Raw genomic sequence first — 23005 nt, forward strand, 5'->3', positions numbered from 1 at the left:
TTGTTTGTATAACTACTTCAATAAAGATCCAATTATATTTCAAATAACGACTGGAAGATCTGTTCTCTGTGGTCTGCATAAGATCACTCCTACTTACCTGTGAAGTAATGGCAAAGGAACGTTGGATACTGGAAGTATTGGAAATTTGCCTTTACATCACTATTGTAATTCTGTTTCAAACAGTGACTGCACCTCATTGACAATTAGCAATTTAGGGAACCTTGAAAACCATCAAAGATGCTTTACTAATTCAAGTATTTACTTAACCTACCGTTAAACAGTTCTGTATAAATATCCCTACCTATATTTTATATTCTTTGTGGATTACACAGCCCAACACACTGGAGGGCCTTAAACTAGAGGTTTTGGTTCATTTTCCAAGGAAGCAAGTTCTTCCTTGAGAATCAATTTTTATTTATAAAGATTTACATGTTTTATTTTGGTTGGCGTAGCTTGTGGGCAAACATTGAAATATTGCATTAAGATGAAGAAACCAGATAACTATCAGTAGGAAACTTACTTCCTTTTTATGGATTAGATAACAAGTCTGTAGCCATAGTTTGGTTATGGTGATCGCAGTTGTGCACTCTAGATTTAAAACAAATCCATTGAAACCTCAAGCATCCACAGTTCATTGATGCACGTACCTTGAGGAAGATGAGGAAGAAATTGCTCATTCAAATCAGCAATGCATCAATATGTCTGAAAAAGGGTACAGACCCGAATCGTCATCTTTCCATGTTCTCTAGAGATGCTGTCTGACCAGCTGAATTACTCCAGCACATTGCCTTTTCTTGTTAACCAGTATCTGTAATTCCCACGTGTCTTCATGCATTGATGCCTCTGGGGACAAATGATGGATGAATATGCCTGATGCGCTGTTGTCATTAACTGGAACATTGATGATAAAGGTTGCAGTGACCATTACAATCAAAGGAGAGTGTTAAACAGATGTTAAAGTCTTCTCTGCTATTCACTCAGCTTACAACCATCCTGTTGGTATTCAAATTAATCTTAAAAATTAACTTGCAAATGAAAGAAAAGGATCTGCTTGAGAATGTGATGGAGTAGTAATTGGAAATCACATATCAATTGGCACAGATTTAGATGTTAAAATAGACAATGGAATAAAAGCACAACTAAACAGAACATAAATAAGATCAGTCATAAGCTTGGAGTTAAAACCTGATCCTGCGCAATTTAAGTTCTGCAATGAAAATACTGGAGACACTCAGCTAATTAGACAACAATTAAAGAGGGTAACAATATTTTTAGACTTAACTTACTTGTCAAGAAATTTGTAGTTTTAATGCGGGGCACTTTTTAAATTAAGGATTCAGCAACTTAATATCCTAGGTGAGTAAACTTATATGGAATGTAAATAGTGTAGAAAGGATTTGTTTTCCCTCCTTCAGAATACTCAAAACTGCATTTATTAAATTACAGAGGAAATAGCCTATTGTGATGGAGGAGTCTCATACGGAAAGGCTGTAGGAAGCGTAAAGAGTTGATGCTGGAAAAGGGGAATTTTAGCTGGTGGCCTTAGGTGCTAAAGTATAGCACATTCAGGATGCGATTGTTCAGGAGCAGTTAAGATGCAAATGTGATGGTGAAGGGGGAAAGGTTAAGGTTGCAGTCAGGACACAGTAGATGATGTAGAGTCCTAAGAGATCCTCAACGTGGGAAATTCCTCTGAAGGGGAAATTCCTCAAACTGCAGAGCATCTTGGACAATACAGTTCACCCCCTCCATGACACACTGGTCAACTTGAGGAGTACCGTCAACAACAGACTGGTTTCACGAAGATGCAGTACAGAACGCCACAGGAGATCCTTTTTCCCCTGTGGCTATCAAACTCTCCAACTCCTCCCCATTCTGTTGTGGGGTAGACTGGAAACAATCGCCACCCGTTTCCCAAATTTTGCACATCCCCAAATCCTTCCACTCGTCACTTTAATTTCATGTATCTGTTGTGTTTTTGACTCTTGGCAGACCAATTTCTCTCCTGGGATAAATATTGTATTGTATCGAACCTTCCTGCTGTTAGTTTCAAGCACTGAACTTCACTAGCTGGGACATGCAGTTGTGCCCATTTTAACTTTCAACTTTAGTAGGTCTTTGACTCATAGGCACGCTCCGCTTCTTCCCGAGTGATCTGTGCCACCAAATTTATCATGTGTACACAATATATATATTTGATATTACATACCATTGGATCCCACTGTTCCAAGTCTGGGCAATTCCTTACATTTTATTACAGAACAAATGACAGATGATGAGGATATTTATAGGCAACGACGCATGCTGTATGTACAGGCGAATATTCTATTGCGTAAATTTGGTGCGTGTGCAGATGCGGTGAAGATGTCGCTATTTAGAGCATACTGCACACCTCTCTACACTGTGCACTTGTGGTCGAACTATGGAAAGACAAGTTTGCAGAGACTAAAGGTGGCATATAACGATGCCATGAGAACACTGCTTAGGAAACCTAGATGGTGTAGTGCTAGTAACACGTTTGTGGCTGCAGGAGTCAGTACTTTAGAAGCTCTCCTAAGAAATCATATGTATAAATTCATTTGCAGGATAAATGACTCTAAAAATGTAATTATTGTTGCCTTGTCAAACATAAGGTTTAGCACTACACGATACGAATCCCAGCTGTGGAGACACTGGTATCGTTGTAGGACATTGATCATTCTTTTAATCTGGAATTTTAATTCATGTATTGTGTTTTTTTTAATATATAATTTATGATGCTTTTATGTGATATACTAAGATTTTATATTTACTTTATGATATTTTTTAATATGCAATGTATTTTTATTTAATGTTGCCCCTTGTCTGGACCTCGAGTCTGTAATAAAGTTTATTATTATTATTATTTGTGCAATACATTCAGAAGATCTGGAAGCAATTTTGTAAAAATTGTTAATAAAGCAACAAAGAATTGATTTCTGAGAAAAGCCCATTTCAATATATATTTTAATATTATGCAAGGGTATTTCTAGGCTATTAATCAAGATGTTAATTGATAATATATAAAACAGCTTATCTAATTTAATGTTTTACATATTTTCTTTACAACGTCCCCCATGATAGGCTGATCCATAAGATTAAGATGCATTTGATTAACTGTACCTTGGTCAAAAAGATTCAGAACCAGCTCATTTATAGAAGGCAAAGGGTTGTGGTGAAAGGACAATATTCAGGCTGGAGATCTGTGATCAGTGGGGTTCCGCAGGGATAGATGCTAGGACCTCTGCTGTTTGTGATTATACAAATGACTTGAACATAAACATGGACAGGTTGGTTAGTAAGTTTGCAGATAACACCAAGATTGCTGGGGTCGCACAGTGCAAGGAAGGCTGTCTTAAGTACACAGTGGGATATAGATCGGCTACAGAAAGTGTGAGGTATTGCACTTTTGGATGTAAAATGCAAGGGGATTTACGACTAATGTCATGACCTTTAACAGCATTGATGTACAGAGAAATATTGGGTACATCAACAAGATTGTTGTACTCAATATAGGCAAGGACACCAGCATAACCACTAGTGAGTCTTCAAGAATGAGAGAATGGTCGCTCCCTCTTCTCCCCACTCCTATTAGGCAAGAGGTACAGAAGTGTGAAAAGGCACACCTCCAGATTCAGGGCCAGTTTCTTCCCTGCTGTTGTCAGGCAACTGAACCATCCTATTAACAAGAGAGCGGTCCTAAGCTATTATCTATATAGACCCGCGGACTATCTTTAATCGGACTTTATTAGACTTTATCTTGCACTAAATCTTATTCCCTTTAACATGCATCTGTACACCATGGATGGCTCGATTGTAATCATGTATAGTCTTTCCATTGACTGGTTAGCATGCAACTAAAGCTATTCACTGTACATCAGTACATGTGACAAACTAAATTAAACTAAAATGTTTTAAGTACAACATTTCTGGTGAGGGTAACAAAGTTCCATGAAAGTGGCAACACAAATAGAGTGATAAAGAAGGTGTATGTTTTCATAGGTTTGGCCATTGAGCATCAGGTAGTCATGACACAGCTTTATAGGACTTTGGTTAGGCCGTATTTGGAGTATTGCATGTAATTCTAATCGCTCATTAAACAAATGATGTGGAGGCTTTAGAAGAGTGCAGAGGAGATTTACCAGAACAATGCAAAATTGTAACTCAACAGGTCAGGCAGCAGGTCTGGAGAACATGCTTCAGTGACATTTTAGGTTGGGACCCTTCTTTAGACTGAAAAACACTGGGAGAGAGGAGAGGCCAGACAAAGCCTCTGGTATGTAATAGGTGATCACTGGGGGAGGGAAGTTTGATAGACACATGGTTTGGAATAAAGGCCAGAGATTAAAACATATTGATTCAAGACTTTTGTCAGAACTAAATCCTAGTCCAAATGCAACGTAGTAAAATTTCAATGACTTAAGTAAATGGGATTCCATCCATGCTAATCACCTCCGTTTGTGTTTTTTTTTGTTAATTAATTGGAAGAGCTTATCACTGGAACATATGCACTATGGAAAATATTATGGCAAAGGCACCATGAGAGCATGCTATCATGCCAGGCCTGTTATTAATTCATTGCTAAAACAATTGAAATATATGGCCCACTACTCCGTAAGTTGGTCTTATTTGGATTCAAAGCAAAATGTCTTCATTTCATAGGAATGCACAGCTGAAAGACCTCAGTTCATTTCATATTACTGTAGTAACAGCAGGGAAGGAGGCCATTTGGCGCATCAAGTCCATGTCAGCTCCTAGTAGAGCAATTGCATCATCCATTCTCCTACTTTTATCACAAGTGCTTATCCAGTTCCTGTTTGAAGGCACTGATTGATTGTTAATACTGGTCAAAGCCATGAGTTAAAAGTGTATAATTGTCATCTGCACCAGGACTGGAACAATGAAACTCTTATTTGCTGCAGCTTCACCGGCACATTATACACAACTCAAATAAACATACAATAAATTATCAGTTACAGTAGATAAACCAGACCATAATAGCGCAGCCCAAAGTACACAGTGTAACATTAGTAGAACAAAGTCCAAGTTCACAGCTGTGGTAGGGCTTTGCAGGGTGGTTCAATAGTGTGGAGTTTGATGGGAAGAAGCAGGTCTTGAACATTGAGGCAGTGTTCTCAGGCTCCTGTGTCTTCTCTTCTTTCCAGTGGTGGCAGCGAGATGAGAGCATAGCCAGTGTGGTGTAGGACTCTGATGTATCTAAATATTTCCTGAACAAGTACTGTACATCTGTCAAATCTCCTTGTAAACTTCTTTGCTCCAAGAGCACATCCAGTTTTTTTAACCATCATTCCTGGAGATTCTAGCCAATGTACCCTGCATTGTCTTCATATGTTTCCTTAATTGCAGTGATCTTAAATGGAGGCAGTAGTCCAGTTAATTAGTGATTGAACAAAACTCAACACAGGCATCAGAATATCACACTGTATGCTTTTGTAACTAACCTTTTGGCATTCTTTGCCACTTTCAAAGCAATCATGCATGGATGAGTTTAGCTATAAAGACATGTTGAACAAACTTGGATTGTTTTCTCTGGTGTCAGAGACTGAGGGGAGACCTGGTAGGAGTATATAAAATAATGAGGGGCATAGGTAGGGTTGACAGAATGTTTTTTTCCCCAGGGATGGAAATGTCAACAATTAGAAAGTATAGCTTTAAGGTGATAGAGGCAAAATTTAAAAATGTACAATACAAGTTTATTTATTTTTCACAAGCACACACTCATGTTCAGCTTAGACGTTGGGCTGTTCCTGTGCTCTACTGTACTCCTATTTTCTATGTAATTATGCACATATAATACCTTCAGCTCCATCATATATATCTTTAGAAATGTACTATTTAAACTTTCATATTCGTTTTTCTATAGCATATCACTTTATATGCATCTCTATTACATTTCATTTAACATGTCTTGGCAAATTCAGCTTGTCTACCTTCTTACAACCATCTTCTAAAAATCTTGGTGTTTACAACCAAGTTGATACCATCTAAAAATTTGGCAATTTTATACTGCACAACTTTTGCTAAGCATTACTATATTTCAGAAAAGCAGCAGTCCCTGCACTGACTGAGAACAACACTAGTTTATAACAAAATAATGGTTTACCTTTAAGCAAAAACATCAAGAGGGAACTCAGAAGGCCAAGCAGTATTTGTGTAGACAAAGTGGTGGAGTTGAAATGTCGCATCAGGACTGACACTGAGATAGAGGGTGAGATGATGACTGGTAGGGGATTGGAGTTGTTAAATTCACAGTGTAATCGTTAATTAGAATTCCTCTTGCACAAAGGATTTGCATAACAGAAAGTTTTGGGAATCAATCTCATTATTTCCAATAAGCAAATTAGACAAAGATAAGGAAGGCTTCAATGGCTTGTGGCACTGGAGCTTGAGATAATAAATCTTTCCAGGTGTTGATTAAATGACATTGATTGCACATTTTTCAACAATGCAATCAACAAGAGTGTATAAAAAAACACGTCAATTTTAAAGATAAATGTATTTCTAATTGCAAATTAATGAATTGTATCTGTTTTAGCCCTAATTTTATTCACGGTACCAAGTTTAATTATACCATAACAGCTGTGCTCTGTCTAAAAGGATGACAGTTTCATTGCCTGAATACCTGGTATTTCCATCAATTTTTGTTTTATTTCAGCAGTTTTATTGATTTTCCATTTAGATTGAAGGGATTTTTGAGAACAATAATCTGTGGCCTGGCCTGGAACATGTGGTAGAAATAAATGTCTAGCCCATCCAAAAGCTCTGACAATTACACCATCAGCACATTCAGGCCCAGGATATTTTAATATTGTGTGGATCTGACAATGGGGTGAATGTGAGCATCCACTTCAAAATAAATGGGGCAGTCAGATTAAGTATTTTTGTTATGCTGCATTTGCAGTTAATTAGCCTGGAAGAAGAAAATTCTTGCAAATGAGGAGCATACCTCACAAATATTCTAAAAAAAAGGCGTCTAAAGGCCAGACATTAGGGTTGTTGAGGCCACATGGCAGAAGTGAGACCATTTTCCATCAACAGAGTGTTTTGCACACAGAGGATCCTCACTACATATAGAACATTCAACTTTGAATTTAGCACAGAACCTGGCCATTCAGCTTATGATATCTGTGCCTAACATGATGCTAAATTAAAGTAATCCCTTCCGGTTGCATGTGTGTGTGTGTGTGTGTGTGTGTGTGTGTGTGTGTGTGTGTGTGTGTGTGTGTGTGTGTGTGTGTGTGTGTGTGTGTGTGTGTGTGTGTGTGTGTGTGTGTGTGTGTGTGTGTGTGTGTGTGTGTGTGTGTGTGTGTGTGTGTGTGTAACTATTTGTCTCGTTTATCTTTTTTTTTGAAGCATACTATGTTTACATATTCTGGTTGTGCCGCAGCAAGTACGAATTTCATTGTTCCATCTGGGACACATGACAATAAAACACTTGACTCTTGACATTTGTGCACCTTTCTACAAGTTTGTTAAATGGTACTAACTTATCTTCTTCTTCTTCTTGCGTATGGAGTACACAGCCTAAAGTTGTAGGACAACTTGTTCTATTTGATCTTATTTGATTGTGCACACCAGGTTGATTGCATTCGCCGAAACAGGGCGGACCGCGTGAAGGTTGCAATCTCCCACCCCACTAACTTATCTGCTTCACCATTACACCTGGGACCGGGTTTCATGTACCTACCACTCTGTTAAAAAAAAATTGTCCTGCACATTTCCTTTAAACTATCATCTGTCACCATCTAGTATTTGACATTTTTTATCCTGGGAAAAAAGTTCTGACTGCCTGCCCTATCTGTGCCTCTCATAATTTTTTTAACATCCTTCAATCTCACATCAGCCTCCAACACTCCAGAAAAAAATCTGTCTGTGCAAAGATGACCTACCTATATTTGTTTTGGTCTTTTACTTGTGTATGATTGTGATACCAAACTAAATTAAACAAAAATGATTGGCCTGTGGCAGCTCAAATGTGTTTATCTGGACTGCCTGCAGTTACCTGCGGAATGCTTTGGATGGCGCCATTTAAGTGCTGATCACATTAGAAGTTGCATTATATCTTATATCGAGGATAGACACAAAAATCTGGAATAACTCAGCTGGACAGGCAGCATCTCTGGAGAGAAGGAATGGGTGACGTTTCGGGCATTATATCTTAAAGTTGATTACTAAGGTATTAAAAAGCCTCTGATGAGATATTTGTCAATTTGTTTTCAGATGCATTTGTCTTCTCTTTTTCATACGTCCCTGCTGGAACAAACTGCTATTGTTCTCGTTAGAGCGAAGAAGGTTGAAAACAATGTTGTGTAGGAAGGAACTGCCAGATGCTGGTTTAAACCAAAGATAGACACAAAATGCTGGAGTAGCTCAGCGGGACAGGCAGCATCTCTGGACAGAAGGAATGGGTGAAGTTTTGGGTCGAGACCCTTCTTCAGACTAGTCAAGGGAAAGGGAATCGAGAGATATAGACAGCGATGTAGAGAGATATAGAACAAACAAATTTTAAAGATATGCAAAAAGGTAACGATGATAAAATAAACAGGCCATTGTTAGCTGTTTGTTAGGTGAGAATAGGAACCTGGTGCGACTTGGGTGTGGGGAGGGATGGAGAGGGAGGGAATGCCGGGGTTACTTGAAGTTAGAGAAATCAATATTCATACCTCTGGGTTGTAAGCTGCCCAAGCAAAATATGAAATGCTGTTCCTCCAATTTGCGATCAGCCTCACTGACAATGGAGGAGGCCTATGACAGAAAGATCAGTGGGAATGGGAAGGAGAATTAAAGTGTCTGGCAACCGGGAGATCAAATAGGTCCAGGCAGACTGAGCGAAGGTGTTCAGCGAAACGATCGCCCAGTCTACGTTTGGTCTCGCCGATGTATAAGAGTCCAAAAGATTTGATGGATGTGTGTATGACCTTGGTTAGAAAGGGTAAATGCAGGAAGGTGTTCACAGCAGTAGGTTTAAAGCCCAGGAATCGTATGTGTTTAAATTTTGTGGGGAAATTAGAAATTAATTTGAGGAGAATCTTTACACAGTGTGTTGCTATGGTCTGCTTCTCATTGCCTGAAAGGAATGAATACATCTGGGCTATAAAAAGGGAATTACATAGGTAATTGTCTAAATTATGAGCAACAGCAGTTGAGGCATGGTGTTGTTCAGACCCCTCATGTCTAAATTCAATCCTGAGATCAAATACTGTCTGTGCAGACGTTGTATGTTCTATATATGTGAATATCTGGGTTTCCTCTGGGTAGTCCACTTTCCTCCATGCCATTGCCTATATTATCCTTAATGCGTGTTAATGATAATACTATTCAAATGCAGACTGCATGTGTGAGAGATAATAAGTTATAGGGGTACAGGCAGAAATGAAGGGGTAATGGGACAAATTGAATGGGCTCCAATGGACCAAATGGTCTCTATCTATTTTGGTATAAATATAAGGAAATCGCTTTTAAAAACATATGACAATAGGGCTAAAATGTTGTCCTGTGAGGTGTTGGTATGGAGCTATAAAACATGAAAATACCTGTATCATGCCAAACCTTTCCTATCCATGTATCTGTCCAAATGGCTTTTAAATGTTGGTATTGTACCTGCCTCAGCAACTTCCTCTGGCAGCTCAGTCCATATACGACCACGCTCTGTGGGGAAATCGTTGCCCCTCGGGTTTCCCCTGGGTTCCTAATTTGAGGAAGGACATCCTTGTGATTGAGGCAGTGCAGCGTAGGTTCACGAGATTGATCCCTGGGATGGCCGGACTGTCATATGAGGAAAGATTGAAAAGACTAGGCTTGTATTCACTGGAGTTTAGAAGGATGAGGGGTGGGTCTTATAGAAACATATAATATTATAAAAGGACTGGACAAGCTAGATGCAGGAAAAATGCCACAGTCTTAGAATAAAGGGGAGGCCATTTAAGACTGAGGTGAGAAAAAAACTTTTTCACCCAGAGAGTTGTGAATTTGTGGAATTCCCTGCCACAGAGGGCAGTGGAGGCCAAATCACTGGATGGACTTAAGAGAGAGTTAGATAGAGCTCAAGGGCTAGTGGAATCAAGGGATATGGGGAGAAGGCAGGCACAGGTTATTGATTGGGGACGATCAGCCATGGCGGTGCTGGCTCGAAGGGCCGAATGGCCTCCTCTTGCACCTATTTTCTTGTTTCTATGTTTCTAGTCCAATTCCCTCCATGTCATTGCCTAAATTTTAAAAAATGGCATGTGTCTGTGGCGATATGTTGCAAGCATTACATTTTTCTCCTCTTATCTTAAACCTATGGTCTCTAGTTCCTGATTTATCAAAACCTGGGTAAGCAGCTGTGATTTTATATGCCTCTATGAGACCTTCTTACGATTTTATATGCCTCTATAAGATCACCCCTCAATCTCTATGCTCCTAGCAATAAAGTATCAGGCTGCTCAACAATCTCCCCAATCCTGGCAACATACTCATAATCTTTTCTGCACCCTTTCCAGCTTAATAATATATATACTATTATAAGGTTCACTGCAAAAGTCCTCCATTGTTTTGACGTCCCAAAATGCAGCATTTCACACATATGTAATAAACTACATTTGCCATTCTTCCATCCATTTACCCAGCTGATCAAGATTCTGCATCAAGGTACAAATGGCCTCCTTTCACGCTTTGACAATTCCATGAAATAATTTGCACTCTCCTCAAGGAGAAAGTTTGGAGTATGTGGCACATGTGCGATTCTGATGTAAACTCCCAACTGCACAAAATCCAAGTGAATATTCATTTGGAAGTACTCCAATGAAATAGTAAAACAACCTACTTTATTATCCTGCTCTTTACTTAAATTAAAGTAGGTTCTTTGCTAGCCGTGATCTTTAGTTTAGTTTAGTTTAGAAATACAGCGCAGAAACAGGCCTTTCGGCCCACCAAGTCCACACCGACCAGCAACCCCCGCACATTAACACTATCCTACACACAATAGGGACAATTTACACTTATACCAAGCCAATTAAGCTAGAAACCTGTACGTCGTTGGAGTGTGGGAGGAAACCAAAGATCTCAGAGAAAACCCACATGGTCACGAGGGAACATACAAACTCTGTACAGACAGCACCTGTAGTCAGGATTGAACCTGAGTCTCTGGCGCTGCAAGCGCTGTAAGGCAGCAACTTTACCACTGCGCCACTGTGTCGCTCTGTTTTACATAATAATACAAAGTCATGAGCTTCTCTTTACACTTTACTTTAGATTTTAGAGATACAGTGTGGAAACAGGCGTTTCGGCCCACCGAGTCCACACTGACCAGCGATCACCCTGTACACTAACCTACACATGCTAGGGACAAGTTTTTACAACATACCAAAGCCAATTAACCTACAGGCCTGTATGTCTTTGGAGTGTGGGAGGAAACTGGAGAAGCCAGAGAAAACCCACATGGTCCCAGGAGAACATACAAACTCCATACAGACAGCACCCGTAGTCAGGATCGAACCCGGATGTTTGGCCCTGTAAGGCAGTAACATTACTGTTGCACCATTGATCCGCCCGATAGTGACAGTGAAACGTAACAACATTTAAAAAGTATTCTTTTGACTTTAGATTTCAGATATTCCATTGGTGACTGATTATTAAAAGGGACTTTAATGCCCCTGTCCCACTTAGGAAACCTGAACTGAAACCTCTAGAGAATTTGCGCCCCACCCAAGGTTTCCGTGTGGTTCCCGGAGGTTGCAGGTGGTTGCGGGTAGTGGAAGCAGGTAGGGAGACTGACAAAAACGCACGGAAACCTTGGGTGGGGTGCAAAGTCTCCAGAGGTTTCCGTTCAGGTTTCCTAAGTGGGACAGGGGCATTACAGAAACATCATGATAGTTTTGCTGTATGTCCGCAAAGTGGGTTAGCATGCACTAAGATGCTTTTAGTATCTATTTTTGGTGTGAACCAGCATCTGCAGTTCCTTCTACACATTTAGCATGCACTAAAGTTAGGTTCTGCTGATCTTATTGCAATAGCTCCAGACAACTGAAGCCTTTGTGTTAAGAACAGAATTTGCAGATGAACAAAGAAGACACCAGTGTAATTAATATTTGATCAACTTAGCAAAAAGAAATTCAGGAGATTTAGCAATGATTGTCATTTGCTTGGCAAGAGAAGTCCATTAAGATATAGAGCGTTTAGGAAAGGTTCAGCTACGTATAACAACATGTTTTGGAAGTCTTTGAAAGAGGATAGGACTGACCAACCACTCCATAGTCCAACTTCTCTTGCTGACAGTTCAATTTTTAAATAAGGCCCCCAGTTTAATATCTACAAAATACAGGCACAATATTGTGACAAGATCAATGTGAAGTGGGGAGACATCTGAGCAGAATCAGTGAATCAGGGAAGGTACTGAACAGTCTAAATATCTGCTCACACCTTGAGGGTTAAGAGGAACAGAAATTCTCCTCCCACTTTACCAAGAGAGCCGTCTGTCTCTTGGTCTCTGTCTCTCTTTCACCAGTCTCAGTGAATCATTTACATAAAGGCCACATTAACTTTGGCAGGTTGACCATTTGCATGGTGTTTATGTTAATTAGTTCATGTGTTAGCAGCAGAATTAAGTAATTCGGCCTATTAAGTCTACTCTACCATTCAGTCATGGCTGATCTATCATTCCCTCTTAATCCCATTCTTCAGCCTTCTCCCCCTAACCCCTGACACCTGTACTAATCAAGAATCTATCAATCTCTGCCTTAAAAATATCCATTGACGACCTCCATAGCCTTCTGTGGCAATTAATTCCACAGATTCACCCCCCTCTGACAAAATAAATTCTTCCTCACCTCCTTCCTAAAGGAACCTCCTTTAATTCTGAGGCTATGACCTCTGGTCCTAGACTACACCACTAGTGGAACATCCTCTCCACATCACTTTATTCAGACCTTTCACTATTCGTTAAGTTTCAATGAGGTCCCCCTTCAACCTTCTAAACTCGAGCGAGCAGAGGCAAAAGCGAGCAGAGGCAAAAGCTCATCATATGTTCCGCAGATTTAAAACATAACAAGGAACAAACACATTCTTAAACCTTTTGCAGTAATATGTAAATGCCAACTGTAGTGAAGAGAGAATTCCTGAGAGAAACGTGTTACGGCTAAACTCATGGTATTCTTTGCTAGCAATGTGACAAATTTAATTACCAGCATAGTGTGAAACACTTTGACACTAACAACCATTCTATTGGAACCCACATTTCCAAAATAAACGTAACATTTAGTGGATTTATAATTTATGCAAAATACAATTTTTTTCATTTAATTAAATGGTTGAGTGGAATCAATACAATATGCTTTGTAATGTTGTGTTACTGTTGAATCTGTCTCTGCTGTATTTACATTAGTATAAGGTTGGCAGCAAGGCTGTTCGGAGGGAACTGAGGCTAACAACTGTTGTTTTCTGTCTGCTTTAATATCTTGCTTGAATTGCAAAATCCCCTTTTGCTGCTTCTGGAGCATCTGCTGGGGTCAAATGATGGACAAACCAGAGGTTGCATAATTTCTGGAGCTAGACACAGGATGTGTGGGTGCCATTTCCACTTCCCTCTCTATAGGATAATTCATCAAATAATTCCATTTTTGAGCTGACGGTAGAAAGCTAATGTAGTGCTCACTAATCTTTAAGTATCATATAAATACTTCTCTCAGTGGATGAAGTCTCTTTTGGAGAATAAATCAATATTCAAGAGTGGGTCCACAATATGCTGATATGACTCCATTTAACTCTGAGAGGGTCGTGTCCAGAGTATGTCACTTGCTTTAAGTGAAGTTGAGTGTTTTCTAGCTTGTTGGCATTGCAGCCTATTAAGTACTGTTCATTACCTTACTTTGGGTTTCTTCAGGCTGCTGAATCATATAAATCAAGTTACTATCAACAATACGAACAAAGACAAATGATGTTGCAGTAGTCCAACATTTCACTTGCTTTAACCTTGGCAAGATTTTCAAAGGAATGCTCTTATCCAACGTCCCTGCCAGATTTCTCCTTACACCAAAAAAACACATCAAAATCTTTCAAGTTATAGAATTAGTTAGGTTGTTTTCCTCAATATTATCCTCTATTGATGTCCTCGACATATTTTCAACCATACTATCTTTTGCTTTTGTGAGACACCACATATAAGACCATTAAAGGTTGTTTTTGTAAAGCACAGGTTTATTCTTTGTGATGTTGCTGTACTCAACTGGTCAGGCAGTATTTGTGGAAAGAGTGCAAGAGTTAATGCTTCAGACAGAGAACCCTACACGAGAACTGGAAAAGTGAGAAGACAAATCTGTTATAAATTGCAGCGAGAACATTAAAAGGAATGTCTGAATTGTCTGAAATCGGGTGGAGACTAAAGTTGTTCTGGTGACATAATTGGTTTCAATGCCATCAAAGAGAGGAAAACAAATTCTTGTAATTGCGCTTAATTTTTTGTCTGAGGGACTGTTAGTGGAGGAAGATGAATGAGAGCAGTGAGAGAAATAAAACATGCTGGAGCTGTGAGATGAGAACAAAGCAATTGATGGAAATCTGAAATAAAAGAAAATGGTGAAAATATCCAACAGATCAGGGGTGGCAACTGTGGAATCTGAAATAATAGAGAATGGCGAAAATATCTAACAGATCAGGTGTAGCAACTGTGGAAGGCAAAAAACAAAAGTAATGTAGACATTCATAGTCCTATAGCAGGGAAATGGGCCCTCCATCCCAACTCACCCATGACTACCTAGATTCCCCATCTAAGATTGTCTCATTTGCCCGCATTTGGTCCTAGCCCTTTAAACGTTCCCATCCACAAGTTTTAGACTGCACTTTCTCAGCATGGGCATTGGGTGCTGGCTAGTTGGCAGACAGAGAGACAGCACCATGGCATTAGCCATTAATGAAGACGGGAGAATGAAAATTTCCCTGAGAGATCAACTGATTAATTCTTTAGCAGGCTGCCACTCTCCAAGAATAATGCTACAATTAACCTAGCAATCTAATTGTGGTAATGTGGATACACTTTCGTCCCTTTCTCCATAATAACACAAAGCTTTACAGTAGCTATTGGAGACTGCATGACCACAAACAAACATTGCATGTTAGCAGTCTGAGCATCCTGCCATAGTGCTCTATTGTTTCTGTGAAGGAAACTGCAATATCAGATGACATAATGGGTGCATAGTGTTGAAACAGGTATCCACCACTTCCTTAATACGAAAGAAAGGTCCAATTTCTAAAACTCTGAGCCAGTTCGGTGCCAACATTCTCCATTCTTCCTAGCAGTGAAGTCAAGGCTTTGCGACAGATTGCCGAGTTTTTAGTTATTATAGTTTAGTTTAGTGATACTGCATGGAAACAATCCCTTTGGCCCACTGAGTCCATGCCAACTATTGATAACCCATTCACAATAGTTATGTTATCGCACTTGCACATCCACTCCCTACAAACAAGGAGCAATTTACAGAGGCGTATTTGCCTGCAAACCTGCACATCTTTGGGATGTGGAAACTGGAGAATCCAAAGAAAAGCTACGTGGACACAAGGAGACTGTGCATACTCCACACAGACAGTTCCCGGGGTCAGGATCAAATCCACATCCCTGACATTGTGAGGCAGCAGCTTTACCAGCTTCGCCACTTTTAGTGTGTTTTTGGAAGTTTATTGATCACAAAATCAAAACAGAATAGGGGGCGCATTGAAGGGAAAAAAAAAAATATTGAAAATGTAGCTTAACTTTTAATTGGTGTGCATCAAAGCATCTTTTTGTCTAAAAAATAGAATAGAAGCGGAGGTGGGGGGGGGGGGGGGGGGGGGGGGGGGGGGGGGAGGTTTAGGGAGCAATCAGGCATGATAGATGGCCCTGTTTTCACCCAACTAACTCATTTGACTGTGATACTGATAATCACAACGAAAATCATCATTCACCAATCATTCCACATCTTATCTTACCGATCATTGATCATCATATTGTCACCAGACCACAGTGAAAAAGTAAACATCACCATGAAGCTAATATTTGAAAGATATTGTTGACAAATTATAAATATGAGATAGTTGTACGCCATACTACCTGGGCAATTAACTGTTTAAGAATTGCTTCCACAAATTCCCGTTAACTTGAACATCCTCTTTATTGAAGTGAAAGAGACGAAAGACATGTGAGAGATCCATCAACTATGGCAGAGGGGAAACGTTCTCTTGCCCAGACTTCCCCCACGCAGATACCTCCCCGAGCCATCGCTTTACTCCCCCTCTTCTGACCCACACTTCATTCCTGCACCAACCTCAGCCATGTATTTACCATCTTTCATGTCACTGACCAGACAATCCTTCTGCACACTTTCCTTCTCTCCCCCTCCTTTCAGCTTTTACCTCTCCTTGGGACTCCCTGGGATACTCGCCTCTCCTCTCCCAACCATATAGTTGCACCATGCACCAAATAGTTGCATGGGAAGTGCCCCAGGCATTTTCTGATGCAACTGTAGGAGTGTAGCACCTGTCCCTATACTTTCTCCCTCACCACCATCCATGGAGCTAAACACTCCTTTGAGGTGAGGGCTACCTGCACCTCTTCCAAAGATAGACACAAAATGCTGGAGTAACTCAGCGGGACAGGCAGCATCTTTGGAGAGAAGCGATGGGTGACTTTTCGGGTCAAGACCCTTCTTCAAATTGGTCTCGACTCGAAACGTCACCCATTCCTTCTCTGCAGAGATGCTGCCTGTTCCGCTGAGTTGCTCCAGCATTTTGTGTCTCTCTTCGGTTTAAATCAGCATCTGCAGTTTCTTCCTACACATTTCGTCTACACCTCTTCTAACCTGGTCTGCTGCATTCAGTGCTCATGATGTGACCTCTTCTACATTGATGAAACTAGGCATAGATTTGACGACTGGTTGGCAGAGCACCTGCTCTCTGACCACAACGTCCATATCAAGCTTGCAATTGCAAATCATTTTAACTTTCCTTCCCACATCCACACCAACCTGCCTGTCCTTCGCCTTCTTTGTTGCTACTGAGAGGCCAAACACAGATTGGGAGAACATCTCCTATTCCCCTTGGGAAGGTTACAACTCAATAAAATAGCAAATTGCATTAGTTTCTGACATTTGTGTTAATTAAATATCCATCTACATTATTCATTTATTCAACATTTTAAAAGGGTGTTATCTTTCAAACATTTGTTTCCATGAATATTTTTTTCACTACATAAAAGTCTCTAGCTCTAGAATCAGCCTCACAGCTCTTCTTTGAACCTCGTCCAATTTATCAATTTCCTTTTAAGGACCGAGTGCTTAAATCTCGAATAACATTACATATGTAGTCTCAGCAATGATCTGTTCAAGGCTAGAACAATTTGTTTCACCTTATAATCAAATATCCTTGAAATCTATTCCATTGCAGGATTAACCTTGCTGATAACAACCTCACATTAAACCAATGACAATAGACTGCACATAAAATGTTCTCAATTTATAATCAAATGCCCTTGCGATACTTCCTATTACACAATTTGTCAAACCAATAACTACATTATGTTAGCTGGTTACTTTCCGTGAAAAATGCATAAATAGACAAATTTTAATTTTCTACCTTTTCTGATATATGTACTACTTCATCACTTTTGTTTTAAAATATTACCTCTCACTTATTTGCTAGATCCATTTATGTTCAATTGTTTATTTTTCAATTTATTCACTTAACTTTAGATGTTAATAAACTTCCAATACTTATCAGATCTATTTATAACAATGTTTTTAATAGAGCTCATTTTCACAAAGGACTCCGCACGTTATTGAAGAATATTACAAATAACAAGACACCCAAACAAATTCCTACTTTGTTTCAGAGTATTCATTTCCATTTATTATCATCTTTTTCTGCTAAGCCAGTTTAAATCCAGTTAATTACTTGTTATAAATGTATGGATTTTGGCCATTCAAATAAAGCTGACCAGAAACTTCATGAAATGTTCTTTGGAAATTTAAAATTATATCACTGTATTGATCATCAAACAATTGAATAACTTTCTCAAGTGTGCACAATGGGTGTTCATAAAAGCTTCACAAATTCAAAACGAAAAGCAATTATTCAGTGCCTTTCACAACCTTGTCATTTCCCTGAGTGCTTTATTGCTAATATTATTTACCATTGAGTTATAAGAAACACAGCGATTAGTTTACACACGTGCCAAGGAATCTTTTGTATCCATCCAAACACTGGGTGGCCCCAGTGTAACATTATGTCAGAAAGAGTGTCCCTCTCAGAATTTCGCAAAGTCTCAGTAGTGCATCGATACAGCTGTCTCCTGGTTTTATTTTCTGCTCAAAGCCCTAGATTGGAACTTGAACTCACATCCTACTGTAGAGACAGTCAGGCAGAAACATGAATATAGAAGTTAGTTATCAGTGAGAAAAAATTGGATTTATAAGATGGGATGTTATGTTACAGTTGTACAAGATGTTGGTGAGGTTGCATTTGGAATATCATGCTCAGATTTGGATATCCTGCTATAGGAAAGGTGCCATAAAGCTGAAACGAGTGTAGAGAAGATTTACGAGAATGCTGCTAACACTCAAGGGCTTTAGCTATAAAAGAGAGGTTGAGCAGGCTAGGACTTTGTTCCTTGGAGGGCAGGAGACTGATGGGTGATCTTATAGAGGTGTATGAAATCATGAGGGGAATAGCTAGGATGAATGCATAGTCTTTCCCCAGAGTAGGGAAATCAAGAATTAGTGGGCGTAGGCTTAAGGTGAGAGGGGAAATATTAAATTGGAACCTGAGTTTAACTTTTTCACACAGATGGTGGTCTGTTTACAGAACAAGCTGCCAGAGGAAGCAGTTGAGGCAGGTAAAAATATTCAAAAGACATTTGGACAGGTAAAGAGGAAATATTTAGAGGGATACTAGACTAAGTGCAGACCCATTGGTTCTGCTCCCCCAACGCAATATTCCACCACTCACGCATAGCCCCCAACTGCACAGGCGCGGCTCATTTCCCCTCATCACCAGCACTCCCTCCTCCTCCTCTCCACCCTCCCTTTTCTTTCCCCTCTCCTCCTCCCCTCCCCAATCCCTCCCTCACCTCTCCTTTCCTCTCCTTTTCCGTACCCTCAGTCACTGCCTCCCTTCCTCCATAACCCCTCTCCCCTCCCTATCCCTCTCCTATCTCTCTGTACACTCTAAAGAGTGTACAGTGGCGGCGCCTAACGACAGCGGCTCGACTACAGTCGTCTGTCTTTTTTATTTTTTGTCTTGTTAAATGTATGTCTTGAGTTAGTTTTTATTTTTTTTTTTAGCTGTGTGTATGTGAGGGGGCTGTGGGGGAAACCATTTTAAATCTCTTCCCTGTGCGGGGACCCGACTATTCCCTGTCAGGTCTCGGATGTCGTTGGGCCTAACATCGTGGAGCCGGTGGCGACCTCCATCCGGGACTAACCTGGGGGCTCCAGTTGCAGAGCCTGCGGAACTGACATCGTGGAGCTGGCCAACTTCGGAGCGGGAAGAGCTGTGGTGGCGCGCGGCTGCGACCCGACTTTTGGAGTTCGGAGGCACCGGCCGCAGACCCGGTGGACAGGGAACATCGGGAGCTCGCAGGTCCCTGGTGGGAGACCGCTTTTCCGAGCTCCGCAACGGCGACTTCTCCCGCTGGAATCGCGGGTTTAAGGACATGGAGCCGGGGCCTAACATCGCCCGGCGTGGCTTAAACGGCTTCAGGACTTGCCATCGCCCGCCGGGGGCTTTAACATCGGAGCCCCAGTTCGCCTCGACACTGCAGTTGGACTGCTGGACCACGGGAGAAGGAACAAAGGGAAGAGATAAAGACTTTGCCTTCCATCACAGTGAGGAGATGTTGGAGACTCACTGTGATGGATGTTTATGTAAACTGTGTTAAGTGTGGGTCTTGGATTGTTTTGTAATGTAAAAAACTGTAGAAATGATATTTCGTTCAAACCTAGGTTTGAATGACAATAAATTGCATTCTATTCTATTCTTCTATTCTATCCCACACACCTTACCTCCTGCTATCCATCCTGACCTCCCCACTGCCCTCCTCTCCCTCTATTCCTCACTCCCTACCTCCCACATTCCCCCATCTCCCTCTATACCCCTTCTCCCTCACTCTCCCTCCTCACCTCCCCCACTTTCCCCCCTCACCCTCCCTACCCCCTCCTCTCCGTCAATGCCTCCACTCTCCGTCCTCACCTCCCCAGGACCTTTCTCCTGTCCTCCTCCTCTCCCCAATCCATCCCTCACCTATCCCTCCCTCTCCTTTCCCCGACCCTCAGTCGCTCCCTCCCTCCATAAAAAGCAGCATCTGCAATTCCTTCCTCCACAGGTCATTCATTGTTAGCTGTGGTTTAGATCCCATTGACTTGACGATTGGATCAGTTTGCATCGTATGTGTGTGTGTGAGTTACTCAAACTCCACAGAAACTGCTTGGCCATCCTACAACCTGACTCTCTCTCCCTCCCTCTGCCCACTCCGGCTCAGCCGCTGCTCAGCCTGTCCCTGTCCAGCCTGACTGTTTGCAGCCACTCAGCCCGTCCTTACCCTGCCAGCCCACCCGCTTCTGCCACTCAGCCCGTCCCCGCCAAGCCCACCCTCCTACCTGCCTGCCTGCTCGCTGCCCCCGCCAGGCCGGGCCTATGGGGGGGATGGAGTCGATGTTCCTCATGGCGGACACCACGAGTTTTGACGAACTAGAGGAGAAGATTACCGAGAGGGCCATGAGCATGAGTTACCGCAGCGGTGGTGGCAGAGGAGATGGACGGTCACAGCCATTCACCTGGGGCAACGGGTAGACGGGACTGCCATTGCCGCAGAGAGTGGGAAGGGGAGAAGGGTTAGTGAGGGAGAGAGAGAGACGGGACCAGGGCCTCCACTGAACCCCCCTCGCAGCCGCCGCCGGTGGTGGAGGAGACGGTAGACAAGTTACTGTGAGGAGGGGAGGAGTTTGCGAGTGAGGCAGGAGGGGCCGTGGTGCAGGAAGTGACATCGCCGTCTGGGCCATGGCTTTGACTAACAGGAGAGGAGACCAATCTGCATGGTGCTGGCTGACAGGAGAGGAGGCCAATCAGCACATGCGTGGTTTCTAAGATTTTTAAACCTTCATAACTTTTAAAATATACCATAGATCGGAACAAACTTGTTGCACTTGTGGCACAGGAGAATGGTGAGTAAGGTGGTGAAAAATCGTAGCGCTATCGTGTACCGTTTTTTTGCGCAAATAAATAACTACGCAAACCGGAAGAGCACAAGATCAGAGTTTTAGTTATGTATAGAAGGGTCAAAAGTGGGCAAATGTGACTAGCTTAGATGGAGCAGTTTGTTGGTACAGACAAGTTGGGCTGATGATCCAGATTACATGCTGTATGTCTCTATGACTCTGCTCCCCACTAAGCTATCGGTTATATCAGCAACAGTATAGCGCCTCCAGTGGAGCAAAGAAGATTTGTTTCCAACCACCACACTGCTGAATTTGAATGCCATGAGCCCAAAGTTTGACATAAAAACACAGATGGAATAAACTACATCCCTGCATTTTCAAAGTCTTTTTTTTCTCTTATTATTCTTTATTATAAAGTAAATAATTATGTCCCCAATTATACTTATACTTCCTGAGGACAACCGACCTTCTTCTTCCCGATAGTTTTACTCAGCTTCCATGGCCATGTGGCTCACAGTTGCTTGACTTCTCAATGCCACAGATGTCCCATAAAGCAGAGTGTTCCCTGCATGCCAAGTAGCCCTCTGGGACTCTTGTTCTGCCATCATAAATGTCTCTGGTAATCAGACACATTTTAAATACCTTTAAATAATGCAAAGGATTAAAAGTATATTCACAAATAATTAAAAACAAAAAGGAAATCAACCATTGTAAATATTTTAAATCATAAGTTTAATCCGTTGCGATCCGTCCCGACGTCAGAGTTTCGATCATCCTGACGAGAGGGCCTGTACATCGGGCCATCCGTAATGGCGACTAAAGAGGGTTCATGACCCTGACCACGGGTGAACAAAGGAGGAAGATTGACTGAACATTATTGCCTTCCATTACAGTGAAGAATGTTGATTCCATTCTATTGTGTATTGTGTTATTTTTGATTGTATGGCTGCATGGTATCTCTAATTTCTCTGTACCTTAATTGGTGCATGTGACGATAAATGTGAACTTGAAATTGAACATTGGCACATGCATATGTAGGGAATAGAAAGATATGGATCATGTGCAGTCAGAGGAGATTAGTTTAACCTGACATTATGTTCAGCACAGACACTGTGGGCCAAAGGGCTAGTTCCAGTGCTGTACTGTTCTATGTTCATGTGTTGCTTTAACATTTTACTGTTACTTTAAAATAATAATTGTTTTAACTAACTGGGCAAAATGTTGTCACTGTTAAAATAATGTTGGGAGTAATGTCATGTGATAGAAAATATCACAAAGAATCATCTATTTAGTTAGATGATTATTCAATTATTCAATATTATTGATTTAATCTGCAAAATGTTAAAACAATTTTATCTCCTGCTCTCTGGTCTTTGCTCAAATATTCGGTACTAAACCACTCAACTGCAGTAAATAAAGCAAAGCATCATATAAATTGTAAAACCTTTCTGAAGTTGCAGCTGCTTTCTTTTGATACTTAGATTCTGTAGTTAAAAAACTGTTTATCTTTTAAGGATATCACTGTTGTGTTATAAATTTTAATCTCAATATATTAGTAATGTCTGAAAGGTGGTCTACCTTAAAATACTGTTGTTCTGCCCATTAATGGTTTTACATTGATCTATATGGACTATTAGCTGAATTAATTGGTTTGTCAAAAGCCCTCTTTATTAGAGATGGATTTGCTATACTAAATTTCTTTCAACATCAAACAACTTCAACAGAATTCACATAATTAACAAAATACTTTGAGAAGCTGAATGACAATAAAGACCAATCCAAGGTCAAAATACCATTTCAAAAGCCATCTA

The sequence above is a fragment of the Leucoraja erinacea genome, chromosome 5, assembly GCF_028641065.1.
Source record: "Leucoraja erinacea ecotype New England chromosome 5, Leri_hhj_1, whole genome shotgun sequence".
NCBI lineage: Eukaryota > Metazoa > Chordata > Chondrichthyes > Rajiformes > Rajidae > Leucoraja > Leucoraja erinaceus.